General features: G+C 34.8%; 3 pseudogenes; 2 read left to right on the forward strand and 1 right to left on the reverse strand.

Annotated features, from left to right (window-relative positions):
- Positions 1-1,382: 1,382 nt before the first annotated feature.
- Positions 1,383-8,215, reverse strand: LOC149261695 (DNA mismatch repair protein MSH7 pseudogene; annotated as a pseudogene).
- A 712-nt stretch (positions 8,216-8,927) lies between these two features.
- On the forward strand, positions 8,928-9,919 carry LOC149261696 (large ribosomal subunit protein eL43-like; annotated as a pseudogene).
- A 1,269-nt stretch (positions 9,920-11,188) lies between these two features.
- LOC149261697 (triosephosphate isomerase, cytosolic pseudogene) lies at positions 11,189-12,321 on the forward strand (annotated as a pseudogene).
- Positions 12,322-20,271: the final 7,950 nt, after the last annotated feature.

Consider the following 20,271-nt stretch of genomic DNA (forward strand, 5'->3'; position numbering starts at 1 on the left):
TTCTACCTTCAGATCTCCGCCTAATGAACGACCCAGATTGACTACAAAATTACAAGATTTTACAAGGCAATTTTACATCTATTTTTAGCTTTGGGGGCGCTGCCCCTGATACCTCACCAAAGGGGGGCTCCAAATAATTGTTGTCGATCCCCCCCCCAGGACTCCCCTAGTGGCATACATTTCACGGGCGGCATTGCCGCCACATTACGAACGGGGATCCAATGTGGTGATACCTATGAATAAAGAAGATAATCAGGCTCCACACCCAACAAACTTGGGCAGAGCTTAGGCTCAAGGCAACGCTTAGGTGCAAGGATGCTCCAACATCGCCACAATGTAGCTCTACTGCAGCCCCACCATAGGCACGTGTTATCTCGCCAATCTCCATGGTGTGTTTCAGGCTGATCAATCTTGGTGATTTTGTTCGGTTTGCAGACAATTGACATAGAGTTGTTAGACTCTCAGTTTTCAATTTTGATTTTTGTCAACTCTTCACCAAATTTTAACATGTCGAACAAAACTTGTCTTTGGTTCCCCCTCTAAATGCAAATATTTTTGGGTTTTTTCTTTGTTTCCTGCTCAGAAAGAAGGATTTGAAATGAGTGAAAGGCTCAATCCCCCTATGCTCCCAAGATTATAAACTATGTATTCGTTCGATGTTAATACAATATAAATATATTTACTTAAAAAAAACAACATCAATCTACATTTTTAAACTTTAATTTTATGATCATAATAATATTTACATAAAACTAAAGCATAAGCATGAATTCTATCCTTTAAACTTTAATAACTTCAATCCTTTATAACTAAATCTACCCGACCTTTTTTATCAATTATAAATTATATATATTCTTACCAAAATTAAATATTGATAAATTTCAATGTAAACCCATACTTAACTTATATATGCCTGTGGAAATTAATCTTTCTAAATATCTTCTTAGGAAATTTATTTAAAATGTAATTAAACATAATTAGTTCAGCTAAACAAATATTAATAAATTATTTTTTAATGCATTAACAAATTGTTTTTTTAATGCATATCTTACTTTCTTGTAAATCATGCAACCACCAATCATTAAAATATTAGCAAATTAATTTTTGATGGATATCTTCACCTTTTACTCTAATTATGCTAAAAGGCGTTTTCTATATGGAGTTGGCTAGGAAAACACTGTTCACCCAGCCAATCCAAAGTCTTTATTGTCGTTGTTCAATCAAATTGAAATTTGACACATGGAGAAATTTGAATGGACGTTTGGCTTCAGGTACTTGTTGGCTTCCTATAGTTCCTGAAATGTTTCCTGATGTCTCTGTACCATGGTTGCTCTCCCAACGTATCTGTACCATGGCCTCTGTACACCATCGCCGCTCCACCGTTACTGCCATCGCCACTCCACCGTCACCACTCCACCAACTGTTCTTAGAGTCATTGTTTTAATATCACGATGCTGGCCGAAAGCCTCGTTTGCCTCATCAAATGCTACTTTGGCTACTGCTTTTGGCATCCGAACAAGAAAGGCTGCTTGCATACCATAGCTTTCAGGAGAGGCATCAAACCTTAGCTTATACAAAAAGACAAGCCGCCTCTCAGTTCCAAAGAAATATGAACTAAGACAACTGTTGTCAGCCCTGACTACTTTCTTAGAAACAATATCAGTATTTGCCTCAAACGAGCATGCCATGTGCTTCAGACTAACACAGGGGTGGGAAGAAAATTCCTTGGTTAAAGGGTGATAATGTGTGGAAAAGAGCAACCTACAATCTTTATTTTCCACCATATGTCGAAAAACTGCATAAACAATAGCATATCCATAAAATGTGGATGTTCCTCGACCAAGTTCATCTAGCACTACAACAGATTCATGTGTTTCATATCACCGAACTGGAGCAACTTCCATGAATTAAACAATAAGTGTACTTTCCCCAGCCATTATATGGTCCCTACCCCCAAGACGAGTAAACATAATATCTATTGGTGACAAGACACATGATTCACAAGGCACACGACATGCAAGATGAGCCATTATGACTGTTAAATAGGTGGCACACAAAAGTGTTGAGTTGCCTCCCATCAGGCTTTAAAATTGACACCCGTATGCACGTTTTTACCCTTTTTTTAGCTGTCAAATATGGGTTATTTCAAAATAAACACGTAATTGTTGACTTGCTGATAATTTTTAAAGATGTCATAATGACAGGTGTGTAAAAAAATGACCAGTTTTAAAATTTTACATATATATATATATATATATTTTGTATTTTATATATCAACAACTTATCTTTGTCCCACGTGGAATCTGCATATAGATTTTGTTGGAACTGGTGGCTCCTCATTATCATAAAAGCTCTTAATGTAGAGGAATTAGGGCAGGTTGAACTTAGTCACACAGAAGACAAGACAAGATGACTTCAATGATGTCCAGGTTGGTGGAACCTAGGAAGAATGAACTAGGGTAATGAAAGTGATGAATATACTCTATGTTTCTGGATCTTATGGTTGATTACGACTTGCAGACTATAGTCATTCAAAACACAAAATTTCTTAGAGACAAGTCAGGCCTCGCATTTACTATTAATTACCGTACAGGAATGGTTTAGATATTTCTTAAATCTTTGTTTTGTGCGCATGGATCTCCTCATAATTATAATTATAATGACCATTTTGCGTTGAATTTGTTTGGTTGTTGTATGAGGTAGGGTAGGGCAGGGCAAGGCATGGGTTGCTTTAGAGGCCCAAGGAGAGGGTTGAGTTAGATATTGAAGAAGCTAATTTGAAATACATAATTTCATTCTCGTTCCCATTCATATAATCCCCATTAAGATTTTTTCGACTAGCTTCAAGATCAAATCACCAACGAGGCATTGGGACTTCCTTGGATTCGAACCTTGGAAAAACCAAGAAGCCACATGGTTTCCTGCACTACTCAGCTCGGCTCCCCTGTGGGAATGGATTCGGGGTCCCAGAGGCTGGATTTTGGGCTCTCCCTCCCCATTGAAGCTGGCTGCTGAGTCATATTTAGTCGATCTGAATTCATTACACTAAAAAAATGAACTTTGCTCTACATTCTAGATAGTAGGCTCAGTTTGTCCATTTCATTTACTATATTTGTGCATTCCACATCGACTAACACCCTTTAAAGTAACGTGGAATTGAGTGGATAAGTGAGTAAGCACCTACGGAAACAACGATGCAGAGGAAATAGCAAGCCAACTAAAAAAGAGCGGATGTAGAGTTAGAAAATGGAATGATGGCCATTTCAAAAAATGAAGCCTGGTTCGTGGACACCGTACACTTAGGAGGTGAGGCCATTGCCGCTGAAATGCATGAAATTTTACCTGTTCAAGTTCTCCTCTCGTTTTTTCTCACAATTTTTTATGTATTTCCCACATGATTGCAGAGTATTTTTTGAAAAAATATTTTCCCACACAACATTTCAGTGTATTTGTCTGAAAAAATCCCAACATGAATTAATATTTGAAAGAGAAGTCTAACCGTTTTACAACTTGAACTTTCTTTGACCGTCATTATCAAAGGAATTCTACTACATAATATTTTTATCAAATTACAATTTTTCATTTTGTTATATGATTTTTTGAATTAATAGTAGAAAGAAAGTTTAACTTTATACATTTGGAAGTTTATATAATTTCATTATGTTATGCTTGGATGTTTAATCTTTGATGGAGGAGTGTAATTATTTGCTTGAGAAAAATGTTCTTTTTTTTTTTGGAAAATTATGCTATAGATGCCATAATATTTGGTGTTTTTTTATAGGCTTTTCTCACAGATACAAACCATATATATACTAGCATATTTGCATGCCCCAAAAACACCCATAAGTGATGGAATAACTTGTACCAAATATGAAAAATAAGAAAATTGGAGCTTAATATTCTGAATGTGGTATGCCTAGATTGTAGGTGAACTCATTGTTTGCAAAAGTTGTTACAATTTGCAGGTTATTAATAATTATAAATTTTCACTTTTGGACTTAATGCAGCAAACAAACACTATGGACATGCTGGATGACACTGTTGAATATTTGAAGATCTTTTATAGGAATGTCCAGGTATGTAGTTTGTTTTTTTTTAATACATTTATAGATCCTTATGGCCCTAACATGTATTTATTTTGACAATTACTTTGTTTGGTGAAACTCTCCAAAATTTAGTTTTTGTACATGATTATATTGAATTTACTTTTTTAAACATTTACATACTTCATGCACATTATGTTTTTTTTGTTTGAAACTTATTTCACAAATATTATTCTTTAATTAGATTGGCATTGAAGTGACTTAAATGGAAAACATGGTATCTCTGTTTCAATTTTTGTTAAGATGAATTTAATTGTCTAATTTAGTTTCCTACATTCACTATTTTAATGTGAGAGCAATTATGAATATGATTCACAGAATTTAAAAAAAAAAACTTGTAAAAGTAAATATTAAAAGTCATATAAAGGGAAATTTAAAAATAAAACCGTCATTAATTTTTTTCTAATAAGCAGGGTGACCCGTCAAATTTAACCCCTACCTCCCATATTTGGTCTTGTTAAAAGAATTTCCCGAGGGAAATCATGCTCTCCATCATTCCCAAGGTCAACATCATTAGGAACAACCACACCTCCCTAGTCTCTGTTATGAAACCAACGCACAAAATGATAGAAAAGAAAGATCAACACCTTAGAATTCAGCCTCTTTGAGGGGGAAACCTCCTTTACATTACACAAATGAACAATTCTTGGATGATACAAATGACAAGACCTTCTTTCTTTATATATGAGTCTAAGGGGTCATAATATAATCATAGCTGACATAACAATAATAATGTAAGGGCACAATAATAACAATAGTGGGCTTCTATGGGGCACAATAATAACAATATGGGGACTACATGGGCACAACAATATAATAAGGGGGTTGTACTAATAACAATAAGGGGTTACACTAGTAGTATAAGGACCTAACATGCCCCTCTCCTTCAAAAAGCGTTGTCCTCAACGCTTGAGTAGTTCTTGATGCTTCTGTATAAATTCTTGTCCTCCCTTGTGGAATCTTCAACGAGTAAGTTCTTCCACTTGATGAAATACTATGAAATTGATCTATTTCGTAGCTTTCAATTTCTCGGTTTTGTGACTGCTTCAGGTTCCAATATGATTTTTCCTTTCTTGTCAAGTTCTCACAATACAGTTTGAACTGGGATCTTCTACAACTTTTAAATGAGTTCCCACTCCTTTGGGCATATTTGTAAGGCCTAATGTTTGGAGGAACACTTCCTGGAATCATATGAATAGCATGATCATGATCATGAATAGGTGGGAGGCCTTTGGGAGTATCAAATACCTTGGAATGATTGTCCAAAACATTTTGGAGATCTGTAGAAATACATGATTTCGATGTGGGATCCTCTAGTGAACATAATTGTTAAATTACGCCCCGTTGTTCTTTATTTAGAAGCTTTGTCACGCTGTTAGAGTTGATTATCTTTCCAAGTTTCCCTTTGATACCCCTCAATTCAACTTCCTTCCCAAAAAAATTCAAGAAAAGTTCTTGAAAATTAAAAGTCATCGTACCCAAAGATTGTAGCCATTGGACTCCTAGTAAAACATCAACACCACCCATTGGAATGGAAAGCATTGGGTTATTCAATACATATTCTCCCATGGATAGCTTGATATTATGGCACTTTCCAGAGCAATTTATGGTTCCTCCACTTGCAACCATTACTTGACACTTTGGTGCTGCATATAGGAAGCAATTCAATTCCTTGGTTATCTTACAATGAATAAAATTATGGGTACTGCTCGAATCAATCAACACTATTACCTCTTTCTTCTTGATATGTCCTTGTATCTTGATATTTTTAGGAGTGGTAATTTTTTCCAATGCATTACAAGATATGGTCGGATTCATTTCTTGATGCTCGATGTGATCTTTCACTTCTTGAACATTTTTTCCTTCTATATTGATAGTTTGAAGAGTGGTAATTCCGTCCAATGCATTACAAGATATGGTCGTATTCATTTCTTTTTTTTCAATGTGATCTTTCACTTCTCGAACCTTTTTCTTCTTGATATGTTCTTCTATCTTGAGAGTTTGAGGAGTGATAATTCTTTCCAATGCTTTATAAGATATGGTCGGATTCATTTCTTCTTTCTTGGGGGCGTGTTCCTGGTGTATATCCTCTTCTTTTGATGTTTCTTGATCCTTTTCTTCCTCGTCTTCATAATCTATGTAAAATAATTTCTTCTCAGCACACTTATGACTTTTAGTGTATTTTCTATCACAATTGTAACAAAGCCCTTTTTCTATTTTTTCTTCCAATTATTGTGGTGTAAACCTTGTAGGTTGTGGAAGGCTAGGAGAAAAAACACTTCCATAATTATAGTCGTGAGCGGTGGGATTCCTTGTTTCCAAAATTTCACTTTCAAGTTTTCTTGCCAACCTTAATGCCTTCTCCAATGAATCAAGTTCCCAAAGACGAACCTCGTGTTGAATGTTATCCTTTAAAGTCCCTATGAAGACATCAACCAATTTCTTCTCTAGAATATCATTTACCCTTGTATTCAATTTTTGGAAGTGCTCAATATGCTCTGCCATTGAACCCTTTTGTTTGAGATTTATCAATTGGCTAAAGAAGGTGTTTCTCTTTGCATCCTCATAATGTGCTATCATTTCCTCTGTGAAAATTGACCACGTAACAAGTGGTTTACGAGAACAAAGCCCTTTATACCATAAAAATTGATTCGGTTCTAAATAATTAGATGCAATACATACCTTTTGTAATAGTGGTACACCATGCAGATCAAAATATTTCTCCATCTGTAGTATCCAATTTACTGGATCCTTGCCATCAAACTTCCTCATCTCACTTTTTCTTGATTTTAGGAGATCGATCTTGAAACAATTGTAACTCTGTACTTTCAAATCTTTAAGTTTTGAAATTTTGGTCTGTAATAGCCCTCTGCATCCTCTTTCTAACTCTGCAAGTCTGATCGCAATTGGAATCCTGTAGAAAGATTTATTCCCAATCTCCCCCGATGACCTAATTATAGACTATTTCAGTAGAGTGAACTTGTACGGCGTGCCGCATGTCACTTTTTTAACCATAGGTTCTGAAAATTATACCCAAACAAAATACAGGGCATCCTCTTTCTGTAACTTCTTATGAAATTTCAATCTGATGCTCAGAGAGAAAGTTACGATTTTCCCAAGGTCACTTGTTTAGGATGTAATTCGGGAGTCTTCTCAAATGGGGTTTTTGTTGAGGTTCTGAAACTTCATAGAGAAAACGTTTTAGCGACAATTTCACGATGAACTGTTTTAGATGAAATTGTGGAGCTTGCAAAAACCCTAACTTCCTCAGATCATATATCCTAACATATAGCGAGACAAGATCTGAAATTCGAACCTGAGGTTCAGTGAGATTTATTCTCAAATGGGTTGTCTTTTTAGCTTCTGAAACATTGCAGAAAAAATGTTATAGCGAAAATTCCACGATGACCTGTTTGGAGCAGCGAAACCCTAGAATCCAAAGCTCCAATACCAAATGTTATGAAACCAGCTCACAAAAAGATAGAAAATATAGATCCACGCCTTAGAATTCAGCCTCTTCGAGGGGGAAACCTCCTTTAGATTACACAAATGAACAATTCTTGCATGATACAAATGACAAGACCTCCTTTCTATATATAGGAGTCTAAGGGGTCATAATATAATCATAGCCGACATAACAATAATAATGTAAGGGCACAATAATAACAATAGTATGCTTCTATGGGGCACAATAATAACAATATGGGGACTACATGGGCACAACTATATAATAAGGGGGTTGTACTAATAAAAATAAGGGGTTACACTAGTAGTATAGGGACCTAACAGCCTCCCAAAGCATAAGGATGCCATAAACCTTTGATGCTAAGAATAGAACCTTGTTTTTTGCCTCCCAAGATATTATTCTCCACCTTAGGGGTAACAAAGAATGGTCGACATGTAGACCCATTTGATGAGTTTGTCGTTATAGCAAAGATTAGTAGCACATCAATACAACTTATGGCATCAACAAATTGCAACCAATATGTCGCATTTTGACAAAATAGGATCATAATTGAATTCAATGTTTCAACCTCATCTAGACAGAGGTCATCGTCCTGCTTATGAGATTTCATATCAAATGAAAAATGGTCTTTGATCATCAAATCCATCTGCTTGAATATTTTATGAACCTCACTTGTATTTTTCAAAGATAAGGATTCCTGCAATAGACGTGACTTCAGAGGTCCTTCTTAGTCTCCAATGTGAATGGACTTCAACAAATCAATCCCATCTTGTAGTCCTTTGATAGTAGTGCAAAATGTTGTAACCCTCTATTTAAACCTTTTCTTCCCCACTAAGGGTACAATATGAACAGACGATGAGCCCTAAGATCCCTTAACACATGCAACAAACCGCTCAAGGTCTAGTAGCTTTCACAACCTTTCTAATATAGGGCTAGCAATTTCCAGTCGAGCCATGAGCTCCTCCACACATCAAGTCTATAATTAATTTCCCTTACACTTCTCAAAGGGTGGCAAATCCAATGCCTCAAAAGGCGTTTTCCAAATGGAGTTGTGCAATTATCAAGATATTTGAAAATGGTCCCTTCTTGGCCTCCATCTGCATTATTATTAAAAATCTCAAGGTTTGAAAGAGTTTTCCCATAAACCCAGAGCGAACCCAAATATTAAGCCAAGTATAGGTTCGTTCGCCGAAGCAGAGGGTCTTGCAAAGCTTTAATACAAATACATAGTGTAGGCAGCTGAATGGTAGAGGTCTTTGGTGGTTACCAGGAGAAGAAATTGCTGGCTCTTGACTTATCTACGAAAATGACGAAATGCACGAATAATGCCGGTATTATGGGGAAATATGGTACCAGATATGACGAAACACATGAAGAAGGTCAGTGTTGTGGGGAAAGATGGTACTAGATGTGGTGCCAGTTTGAGAAAATAGATTAAGAAAATGGAAGTCAGTCAACATTCCAGATTTTTCTGTGAATTCTGTGGCAAGTTTGTTGTGAAGAGAAAGGAAATTGGGATTTGGGGATGCAAAGACTGCAAAACTTATGCATAGTAAGGTCAATTGTTTTCCTGATGTTGCTCATATAAAGAAGAAGAAAAAGTCTTAAAAAGGAGATTGTCGTCTGTAAATTGGTTTAGTAGTGTTATTGTTCTACTCAATAAGATGAAAGTTTGGGGTTGTTGACTTTCTAAAACTATTAGAAGGCATGTGCAAATTGGATATATTGATTGACTACTTGTGAAAAGGCACTATTTTGTGGTTTTTTTGAGTTAGAAGACTAATTTGAAAACTCAGCCGAATATTGGAGGTTGTGCACGTCCTAATCACACTTTTTGGACTATAAGAGTATTATTTCCACTTTTCATTCTTAATACGAGAAAACAGATCATGAACCAGTGAAATTAGAGTTCGTGGAGTTGGAGTTTGGAGTCAATCTCTTTGAAGAGTTGGTTTAGCCATTTTTCTGGTTTCAAGTTGAAGTAGTTGCACCCAAAATGCCTGACTGAATCACATAGTGAAAGGGTTCATGGTGTCCAAGCAAAGTTGTCAAAATGTTTGCTTCTCTACATAATATGTTGATTGCACATTCCAGCAGTTGAATAGGGAAAATTGTTCTATCCATAAACACAAGATTGAGGCCATTTTCAAATTGAAATAATTGTGGAATGTACATGTTGGATAGATACACTCTCAATACTCTAAGTGATCTGATTGTATGAAGTACCATTCGACGTTTGAGGGAGCAAACTAAAGGATAAACTATTTTTAGTTTTGTATCTCTGAATCTTTTCGATGAATATCCTTTCAAGCCCAGTTTTAGGGTCTAGATCTTGTAGTGATTAGTAGAGTTAAACTGCTATCTAGAAGAAGAAAAAAAAGTATAGGCTTATCATGAATTGGCTTGCAACCAAGGTAGAGAAATGCATGAAACAATTGAAGGAAAGTAGGAACAGAGCTAAGAAAACTTGTGGAGTCAAGCAAAATAAGGCTGGAGATGTAGAAAGAAAGAAGAAATGATAGGCTTTTGCAGTTAATGAGATGAACATTACTGCTTTTTTCTCAAATCAGGCGACCATTGCTTGAGGAAGTGTCACTTTTTTTTTGGAAACATGAAATGGAGTGCTGAAATGAGATGAAATAAATTTTGTGTCGACAATGAACCTGGTGTCCACACTAAAGCTGAGGATGTCCAGATGTAATTCTACTACAAAATTAAATTTCATTTATAGAATCAAATAATTTGGACATATGTCATAAGAAGGAAATCCACTTGTCATAGAATCACTTCACTCCTCCACTTTCCATTGGAATGTAGTCGAATCTTCTAAAGAATTTAGTTGAAATTCATCCTCCACTTGCCATTGAAATGTAGCCAAAGCTTCTAAAGAATTTAGCCCAGTCAATAGTGAATTTAGGTCCAATTCATTTCAAGAACAAGGAAAGTTTATACAAATGAAACAATTTAAATGAACCAAAGCTAAGGGCAGCAACTTTCCTTTAATTGATATTATAGCATACATAAGATTTAGATTGATAGTTTAAGGCACTAATTTGGTCAAATTAAGATCATCATAATTTTTATAGAAAAAAAATTAACTCATTGAAATGTAGCCGAAGCTTTTAAAGAATTTACCCCAATTAATACTGAATTTAGCTCCAATTCATTTCAAGAACATGGAAATTTTATATAAATGAAACAATTTAAATGAACCAAAGCTAAGGGCAACAAATTTTGTCTAATTGATATTATGGCAGACATAAGACTGAGATTGATAGTTGAAGGCACTGATTTGGTCAAATTAAGATCATAACCTTTATAGAACAAAAGTTGAACTCTATGAGGCACAAGTGACATTTTTGAGTTGATTAAGATAGTGAAACGTACATTGGCTAAAAAGAAGCCAAAGGGCCTCTTCTTGGAGACTACTTTGGTAAGTCATATCTTGATGACATGTGGAATAATTCGCCAGTATACCAAATTTTCTTGGTAGCATTTGCAGCCATGGTGGTTTCTAGCACTCTTAGTTTACCGGCAATTCCAACTTTCTCCTACCAATTATTCTTGTTTGGGATTTCAATCAGACGAGGAGTTTTTCTTTGAAAGCATTGATACATCTATGAAGCTGGTGTTGGGAAATTCGGCAGGCATGATTACCATATACTATTTATCTTCTCTAGGTGACGGGCATGGCAAAATTGATATGGAGTTCTTGAAAAATGTTTTTTAAGAAAACCTTGCATTTTACACACAAAACATTTATGTCAATTGTTCAGCCAATAGAGAGTAGTAATGATTTTATTTATGGTCCAACCCAAAAACAAATTATCTCTACCTGAATATTTCGTGTAATTTTTTTCTGTGTATTTTTTGGGAGAGGTTTCCTTGGTTAATTGGGGAGAACACGATGGGTTGTAAGTTTTTATTAGAGGCAACTGGAAATGCAATGGTACTTTGGAGTAGGTTAAAAAACTTGTTAGTACTCTCAATGAAGCAGAAGTGCCATCTGAAGATGTTGTGGAGGTTGTTGTGAGCCCTCCATTTGTGTTTCTTTCAGGAGTGAAAGCCTTGCTACACTCTGATTTTGCAGTTGTTGCACATAATTGTTGGGTAATAAAAGGAGGTGCTTTCATTGGAGAGATCCATGTAGAGATGATGATCAATTTGGACATTCCATGGGTCATATTCGATCATTCAGAGAGAAGGCTTCTACTTAAAGAATATAATTAGTTTGTTGCAAATAAAGTGGCTTATGCACTTTCTCAAGGTTTGAAGGTAACAACTTGTGTTGGAGAGACTCTTGAATAGTGGGAAACTAGAGATACATTGAATGTACTTTCTGAATAAACCAAAGCAATATCAGTTAAGGTGATTGACTGGAGTAACATTGTTATAGCATATGAGCTTGTCTGGGCTATTGGAACTGAAAAAGTTGCAACCCCAACTCAAGATCATGGGGTGCACTATGAATTAAGGAATTTTCTTTGAGGTAAATGCTAGTCCTGAAGTATCGGCATCAACCTAGATTATTTATGGTGGCTCTGTAAATATTGGAAATTGTGTTGAATTGGCAGCGCAACCTGATCTTAATGTATTTCTTGTTGGAGTAGCTTCGCTGAAGGTTGAATTTGTGGATTTTTTGTTGGAGGAGCTTCACTGAAGGCTGAATTTGTGGACATCATCAAGTCTATAACTGTGAAGCAAGGTGACGTCATAAAGAGTTGTTTTGGCTTCTTTGCACGTGTTTGCTAGAAGAAATTTATAGTAGCATTTGTGCATAAAAATGGCCACTACAAAATATCCCACATAATTTCATTTTACTTTTATGACGTGAAAGGAAATGCCTAGGTTACATCTTCTTACGACAAAGAAAATTTACTTTGGGAAGTAACAATGCCATTAGAAATTAAATGGTTATCTTTATTCTCCAACTTTTTGACATAAATATGTTTTTTAATATTATACCGGTTTCAATGAAAAAATTAGAGAAAACCGAAGAACATATTACCACAATTACTCTTTTATCTGAACCCACAAAAAATTGTTAACTTTTTTGATGGTTTACCAATCAAAGTATTTGTGAACAACAAGGTCTTGTTTGAGTTGCAAATGTTGAGGTCGTCAGTTGATGTGCAGTGTGAATACGATAGATATTATAATCAATGTAGAGAGAACTTCATATTGATTAATCCAACATGTTTTAAAATCAAAGCTGTTAGAGTTAACAACTAAGACCAACTATGTTATAAATTGTTATAAACTAAGAAATTTAATAAATAATAATAAATATTATTATATTTGAATGTGAATTATGTTATAATTGTGCGTGAATGTCATGTACAACTCAATTTTCTCTTCTCTATTGTTAGGAATTTTCTCTTTTCTGTTGTTAGGTTTTGGTATTGAAAATGAATGTTATTGAGGTTTTGGTATTAAATGTTGTTACATTTTGGTATTGAAAATCAATTTTTTTGGTTAAGTGTTGAATAGATGCATTCTTAAATCTATTTTTGATATGCTCATATCTTTGATTAAAAGTAGCATGACTCCCATGTCTTCCCGAAATAGATAATGGGTTCTCTCGGCACCCCCTTCATAATTTAAGGTCAACTCCCTACTCTTCAGGTTCCTTATCTCTCCTAAACCCAACCGTTTATAGAATTCAGTCATATGAGTAAGCATTTTAGTGATTTCAAAGCCTATTATGTATGTGTTTAAGAATGTAGTAACCACAGTAGCTAGTGGACGAAGGACTTTAGAGTTTTTTTAGATTAGGAGATGATCATAATGTTGTAAATGTAAGTAGTTGAAAGTTGTATTCTAATTGACTCATTTATCTGAATACATTAATGCTCTCCAAAATAGTAATATAATGTAGTATACCGAGAAAGAAATGTTGAATAGATGGCGAGAATCATAATATCATGCAATATACAGTTATAAAATTGTTGAATAGATTAGTTCCTCTATCTCATATAGTCCAACATGTTGTCTTTTCTTTAGGACCTTCAGGTGACTATGATAATCACAAACTATTGTGTGCCAAGAATGTTATTTTCCTATTAACAAATGTTGATTTAGCATTGCCCAATGCAAGTTATAATGTTTTATGTAATTTTTGCTATACCATAATTTCTAACTTGAGTGGGAGGCACTAAGCTTCCCTGCAACACTTTTTTAAAATGAATTGTTAGTTTTACATTCAATACATTTACATATAATCAAAATTTAACCTCTTTCTCTTCGGTGTTCCCTTCCCTTCTCCCACTTTATTTCATACAATTATGAAGAAGTAAAAAGTATAAATGTAAACTTATGAGGTTAAGACAACTAGAAATGTTGAAGATATCAAAGGAAAACTTGTAAAAAAATTGGAGGGAATTATGAAGCCCAAATGAAGGGGTAGCTAATGGTATTACATTGACTTGGTGATTATTTCAACAAAACTTTAGATGGAAATCTAGCAAAGAGAAAGAAACTATTCAAAATCAACATAAAGAAAAATGCCTCCACAAAAGAGGATGAGCAAACAAGTTTAGATAATGATATCACATTGATTCCAATCGATTTGGAAAATGAAGTGGGTGTTAGATTTGACAATGATAGTTCAAGAAAAACCTTAATCTCCAATAGCAAAATAGAGGTAATAGGAAGAGTGGCCCCAATTAAGTACTCCAAGAACATTGAACCCTTGACCAAAGATGAAGGCTTCGAATTATTTATAAAAGGAGATTTTGAAACACCATCATGTGTATGTATGAAAACGTCTATAGTGACTAGCTCATAGTAATGGATCCTATGGAATGCTTGTCCGTTATGATGATGAACCATTGATGGAGAAACATTTTACGATCTTTTTCAGTTCCACCCATGAAAAGAAAAATATATAAGTACAAATTCATGGTTGCACCACTTACAAGTATTTGATACAACACATTTCACAATGATGCACAAAAGCAAGAATCAAGAACCCCTGTGTAAGTCCTTGTGTGTGGTTGCTTGTACCTCACTATTATTTATCTATTTGTTTCATCTTTGGGCTAATAATTGCTAATAATTTCTTCAAGCCCTCTAATCACTCTCGATGGTAAGCACTCAAATGCAAGTCAGACACTTGCACCACCCAAACCACATCACTATTACCATCCCTTGCTCACCTTCCACATAATAAAACATCTCCCTTGACACGACCCCCTTTGATTGCAAGGACTAGAGTGGTTCATGAAATCTGAAGATTAGAAAGTTATTTCCCTTTAGTGTGTCATTGTGCACCCTATAAGGTGACATCTATGATGTAGCCTAACATGTCGCACAAAGAGATAATTTCCTTCCACATTTTGCACTCTTCTTATTGGCATTATGTGCACCTCTATATGCAATTGCTAGTAACAGTGTTATGCAGGCCTGAAATTTCAAATTCTTTTTCCCTGTCAAATTAAAATTTGACGACGTTTTTGTATTTTTTTTACCCTTCATTTTACATTTTAACTAAATATGTGAGTGTCATGGAAAACTCTATTTTAACAATTTTTGTAAATTTATTCCACAACACACAATAAGTCATCAAATGGAGGCTGATAATGACTGTTATTTATAATGATTCTTGTTAGATTGAAATTGCATATTTGTAGTCTATCAGATTTATAGCTCAGATTTATGGTGGGACCATTTAAACAATAAAATCTTTGCAAAAAACTTACAGTCCATGGACTATAAATAAATTATCTAGTGAGATTATAAATAAATCGTGGACTATAAATAAATCATCTAGAGAAAATAAAAAAAAGTTATGCAATAATAAACAATGATTATACTTCATTAAAAGTCAAACTCTCTGGAGAAACTACAAATTTTTTTATCAATAGGAATATCTCAATACATAGATCCTCTATTAAACATAAACTAGAAGAATTTTCAAAGCTCATGAATCCTTCTTGACTTTGTATCTATCCATATCTCATATACTGCATGCCAATCAACATTAGATGATTCAGGTCCATTCAAAGATACTCTCTTTAGAGCATCTAGTGTATCCAACCCAAGCCTCGATTTTCTAATGTCCTTGATGATGTTTTGCTTAGAAAATCCCCTTTCACAATCCATTGTACTTGCAGGAATAGTGAGGACAGCTTGCCATAATTTCATCATATTAGGATAGGTTTTGTGCCATTTTTTTGTGTTACGAAAGACTTTCCATGCTTCTTTCATAGTAAACCCCTCACAAGCCAGATTTAATGAATCAACAAAAGGGTGAAACTCTCTTTTACAAGCTTTAACATCAAATAAAGCTACAAATCCAACATCACTTGATACGGTATGTTGCAAATGTTGAAAAAGCTTTAAAAACAAACGCTATGAATTTTTCTCACGACTACGACACCCTTCTGAATAATAACAAGGACTGAACAATTTCGCTGCATTAAAAAGATGAAGGTCTGGAAATCTTTCATTGAAAGAGTCTATGAGAGTCTCTATATAACCTTCAGTGAGTTGCTAACAACTCTCTTATGTACCTTCAATACAAGGTTTCATAGATTGTTTCCTTGCTTCATTGGATTCAATATCCATGGCTGAGATAGAGATGTATTGTAACTCATGTCTATCTACAACTTTCCCTTCATCTTTAATATCAATGTATCCATTTTGAGAATCATTTAAAAACTTTGAAAGATAAGTTGTGCCTTCTGCAAATGTCTCTTTTCTCAAAAACCATCTAGATAATGTGCTTATAGTTACTTCAAGAGCCAACCCGATAGTTGTAATGTCTACATTTTCTTCTTGAAAAGTCACATTCAACTTGTTCAATTCCCCTAGCACATCAGCAAGCATATGTAAACAAAACTGGACAGAATATATTCTCGTCTTATCATACCAAGATGAAGTTTTTTTTTCATTTTTCCACAAAGTTAAAATTGCTGGCATAAGCTTCACAAGCCTTATAATAACTTCCCCCCTGGATAACCATCTCAGTGAATGTATTTGTAGAACATCAAGAACATCAATTTGCATGACTCTAAGCAAATCATTAAGTTCGCTATTTCTCTTTGGAGAGTTTTGAACCCATGAATACACTTTGTTTGCAATTTTTTCAACAAATAATAACTCAGGGACTTTCTTAGAAGCATCTGTTGCTGCTAAAGACTCACGATGAGCCACACAATGAACTGTAATAAGGTTTGGATTGTTATTTTTCAAAAATGAAACAAAGCCATTTTCATGTCCAATCATTGCTGAAGCTCCATCTGTAGAAACAAATATCAAATCTTTATATTGAAGGCCTCTAACATCTATTAATTGATTGAGACTATCATATATTGTTTTTCCTTTTCCATCTACTACATCTTTGAGCTTCATAAACTGCGAGATAGGTGGCCCGAGACCCTTTGAGTCTAAATATGTTGCATAAATAACAAGGTGTTGCTCTAAGGTTCGATCAGTGTTTTCATCAACCATCAATGAGAAGAAAGGACTTTCCAACATATTTTTTACATGAATCTGTTCAAGATGTTTTGATATGCAATATATAAAATCATTTGCAAACTTACGATTAGTGTATGAAGAGTACTCTTGAGACTTTGGCATATTTGGAGTTTTTGCATCCATTAGAAATTTGCAAAGCTTCTCATACTTTGATAGAGATAAATCTTCTTGACAAGTGAAATATGATATTTTCATTGTAGAAATCACTCTTTCCTTATTGGCATCTCTCATCTGTCTAATATGATCTGGAATTGGTTTCATCTTTCCCTCTAATGCATTAATCCATCTTTCCTTAGCATCTTTATGCGCCCGTGATTTTTCATGAGTAACAAGAGCATCATGTTGTAATGTGGTGCAACCATTCCCTAAACCCCATGGTCCATTCAACCTATACTTCTCACAATAGTTACACTTCATAGTTATTTTATCATCAAACCTCACATAATTCAACCAAACAAACTTATTTAACCATTCCATGAGAAATTGTCTTTTTGTTTGCACTTTCATTTCTGAATTATCACCAACCTCTTCTTCACCTTCATTTGTTTCTTCATCTACATCATGTTCAGAAGAACTTCCAAAAATTTCATGTAATTGTTGTTCTACATGAGCATTATGGGTTTCTTCAAGTGTTTCTGAATTCTGTTGAGTCTTAGAAGTTTTCCCTTTTGTCCATCCATACATTTCCCCAATTGTAGCTTGTATCTTTCTCTGTTGGGACATTTGTAGGTTTGTGACCACCTGTATAAAATATATATATATATATATATATATAAACTAAAATTCATTAAATCAAAAATGAATATAACAATGGACAACATTGTAGAATAAATAAGCAGAACATAAATATATCTGAAAATGAACTTCAGCCTACTAAAATTTGCATCCCAAATATGCAACACACCAAACAGAGACTCCAACACTATCAATTTAATGTGAAAGTAAATAGCCACAAACTGCCTCAGAAATAAGATATACGAGGAAAGAACCGGAATAGTTAGCCGGAAATTATAGAGCAAGCAGGCCGAGTGCAGCTGCCCAGAAATGGAGAAAATTACCAGAGTATTCAGTGCAGATGGATCATACTTGTTAAATACTACACACCATCACAACAGCAAAGGAAAAAACAGCCTTTGCAGGTCCACCAAAAGTCCCCCCGACGAAATCTAAACTGCGAGCATTGTTGTGTGATATAGAAAGGATTAATTAATTATGAACAGGGCAAATTCCCTCCAAACACCAGACCATAACAACCTTCAAGTGAGGAAGAAAAACAATGGCATATAAAGTACTCAATATCGGGATGCATGTGAGTGCCATTGAATGGTCCAGAAATGGATAGTAAAAATATGGCATAAAATATAGATGCATATAACAGTAAGCACCAGAATATGGACAAGCTCAGTCCACAAAAACCACTCACAGAATTTAAGGAACATTCCCAAAACAAGGCATAAAAACAATATAGTTGTTAAACAATCGCCAAAACAATTGCTTCCCAGACAAATACGCAACAACCTTCAAGGGACCTGTGACATTCGAACATACCACTACCGATAAAAAAAAAAAAACCAGTGAGTAATTGACATACCTGCAGATAGTGACCAGTAGCAGATTCTGGGTCGCGTCCAAACAGTAACTATATCGAAACAGCACATCTAAAACCGTAACAACATAGTAAGGAGCATCCACAAACCAGTATAGTATAGTATAGTGTGGGGAAGTTCAAAAACAAACACAAAAATACCATTTGCGGGAAGACATATACTGGTATGGGCCGCAGCCCGCAAGTTGCAACCCAAACGCAAACCAAGCGATGAAATTAATGAAGAATTCATAGGTTTTTTGAATTTGAGAACACTGTAGATAAGATTAACTCTGACGACACAACGAAATTAAAGGAATTTGTCACAATGTACCCTTGATTTGACAAGAAATGCAGAATTTTACAATAATGAAACCTGAGGCACTTAATTTCAATAAACGAGGCACTTAATTTCAGTAAACGTGGCCGAATCGAGGATAAAGGCCGAAAAGAAAAGACAATTGATTTGGAGCGGAGAACGCATCGACGCATCGTATACTCCAAGCTAGTATGGAACCAGCAAAGATAAGTAGATGTTCAAAGGGTGGCTTGAATGAACGCCTCGGCCCTCCTGGGCCAACGTGTCTTAGTCTTTAAATCCATAAATTATAATACCCGACACAAAAAGCCCACAATAAATACCCCACCCAATTCGGATAGTCCCCTGTGACAGAGGGTGACTACGGAGTATAATATATCACACTAGGAATTAAGCCATATGACTCAACCTAGTACTAGTCACAAACTTCAAGAGATAAGCTCAGAGTCCCATTACAAATATTATAGATTTTTATGTTTTCGCTATAAAATTAAATGTCAAAACTACAAGTTGGAAAGATATACCACACGTCTAACCTAACGTGGAAGATTTTTTCCCTGCCATCCAATACGTTCTGAAATAAAAAATACGTCCTGTGGGACGTCAAATTCCAATGAAGTAACACACCAAATCTCCGAAACCCCTCATTAAAACCCAATATAGCCAAAGGCCCACGTGCAACGTCGGAAATTGAAATCTACGTTATCCTTGGAAGAAAACCGTCTTTGAGCCAACGATATTTACTTAACAACCACTGACATTCTACTGTGGAAACGAATAAAGAAATCTGCACACGCAATTCAATAGAACAAACAACATTATCTTCATGTGTCAACCATTGTCAGCGCGACGTTTGAATGATATATACCTAATCGTCAAATGCGCCGTACAGTCTGATAGCTTTGAACTCTAAAAAGAATAATAATAAATGGAATAAGTAGATAAGGAAAGCTTACGGAACGAAAGAGATAAATGCAAAACCATTTGCGGCTGTGGAAAGCAGCCTGTTTTGCAATGTTCCCACGGAATAGTGGTTTGTGGACAGCAGCCTGTTTTGAAATGTTCCCACAGAATAGTGGCTTGATGTGCCCTTATTGTTCGTTCTTTTTCTTAAAACCAGTTAACATTTAAAAAATATTTAAAATTAATAGTAATGGTTTATTTTAAGTTATTTAATTTTTTTTTATAATTAAAATTAATAATAATGTCTATTTTATGTTATTTAAAAAATAATTAAATTAATAATAATTTTTATTTTAAGTTATTAAAATTATAATTAAATGTTTATATTATTATTATTTTTTTCCGAATGTTTATT

Source organism: Pinus tabuliformis, chromosome 6 (genome assembly GCF_031772625.1).
Source record: "Pinus tabuliformis cultivar Carrire ecotype Pingquan chromosome 6, CPIR1, whole genome shotgun sequence".
Taxonomy (NCBI): domain Eukaryota; kingdom Viridiplantae; phylum Streptophyta; class Pinopsida; order Pinales; family Pinaceae; genus Pinus; species Pinus tabuliformis.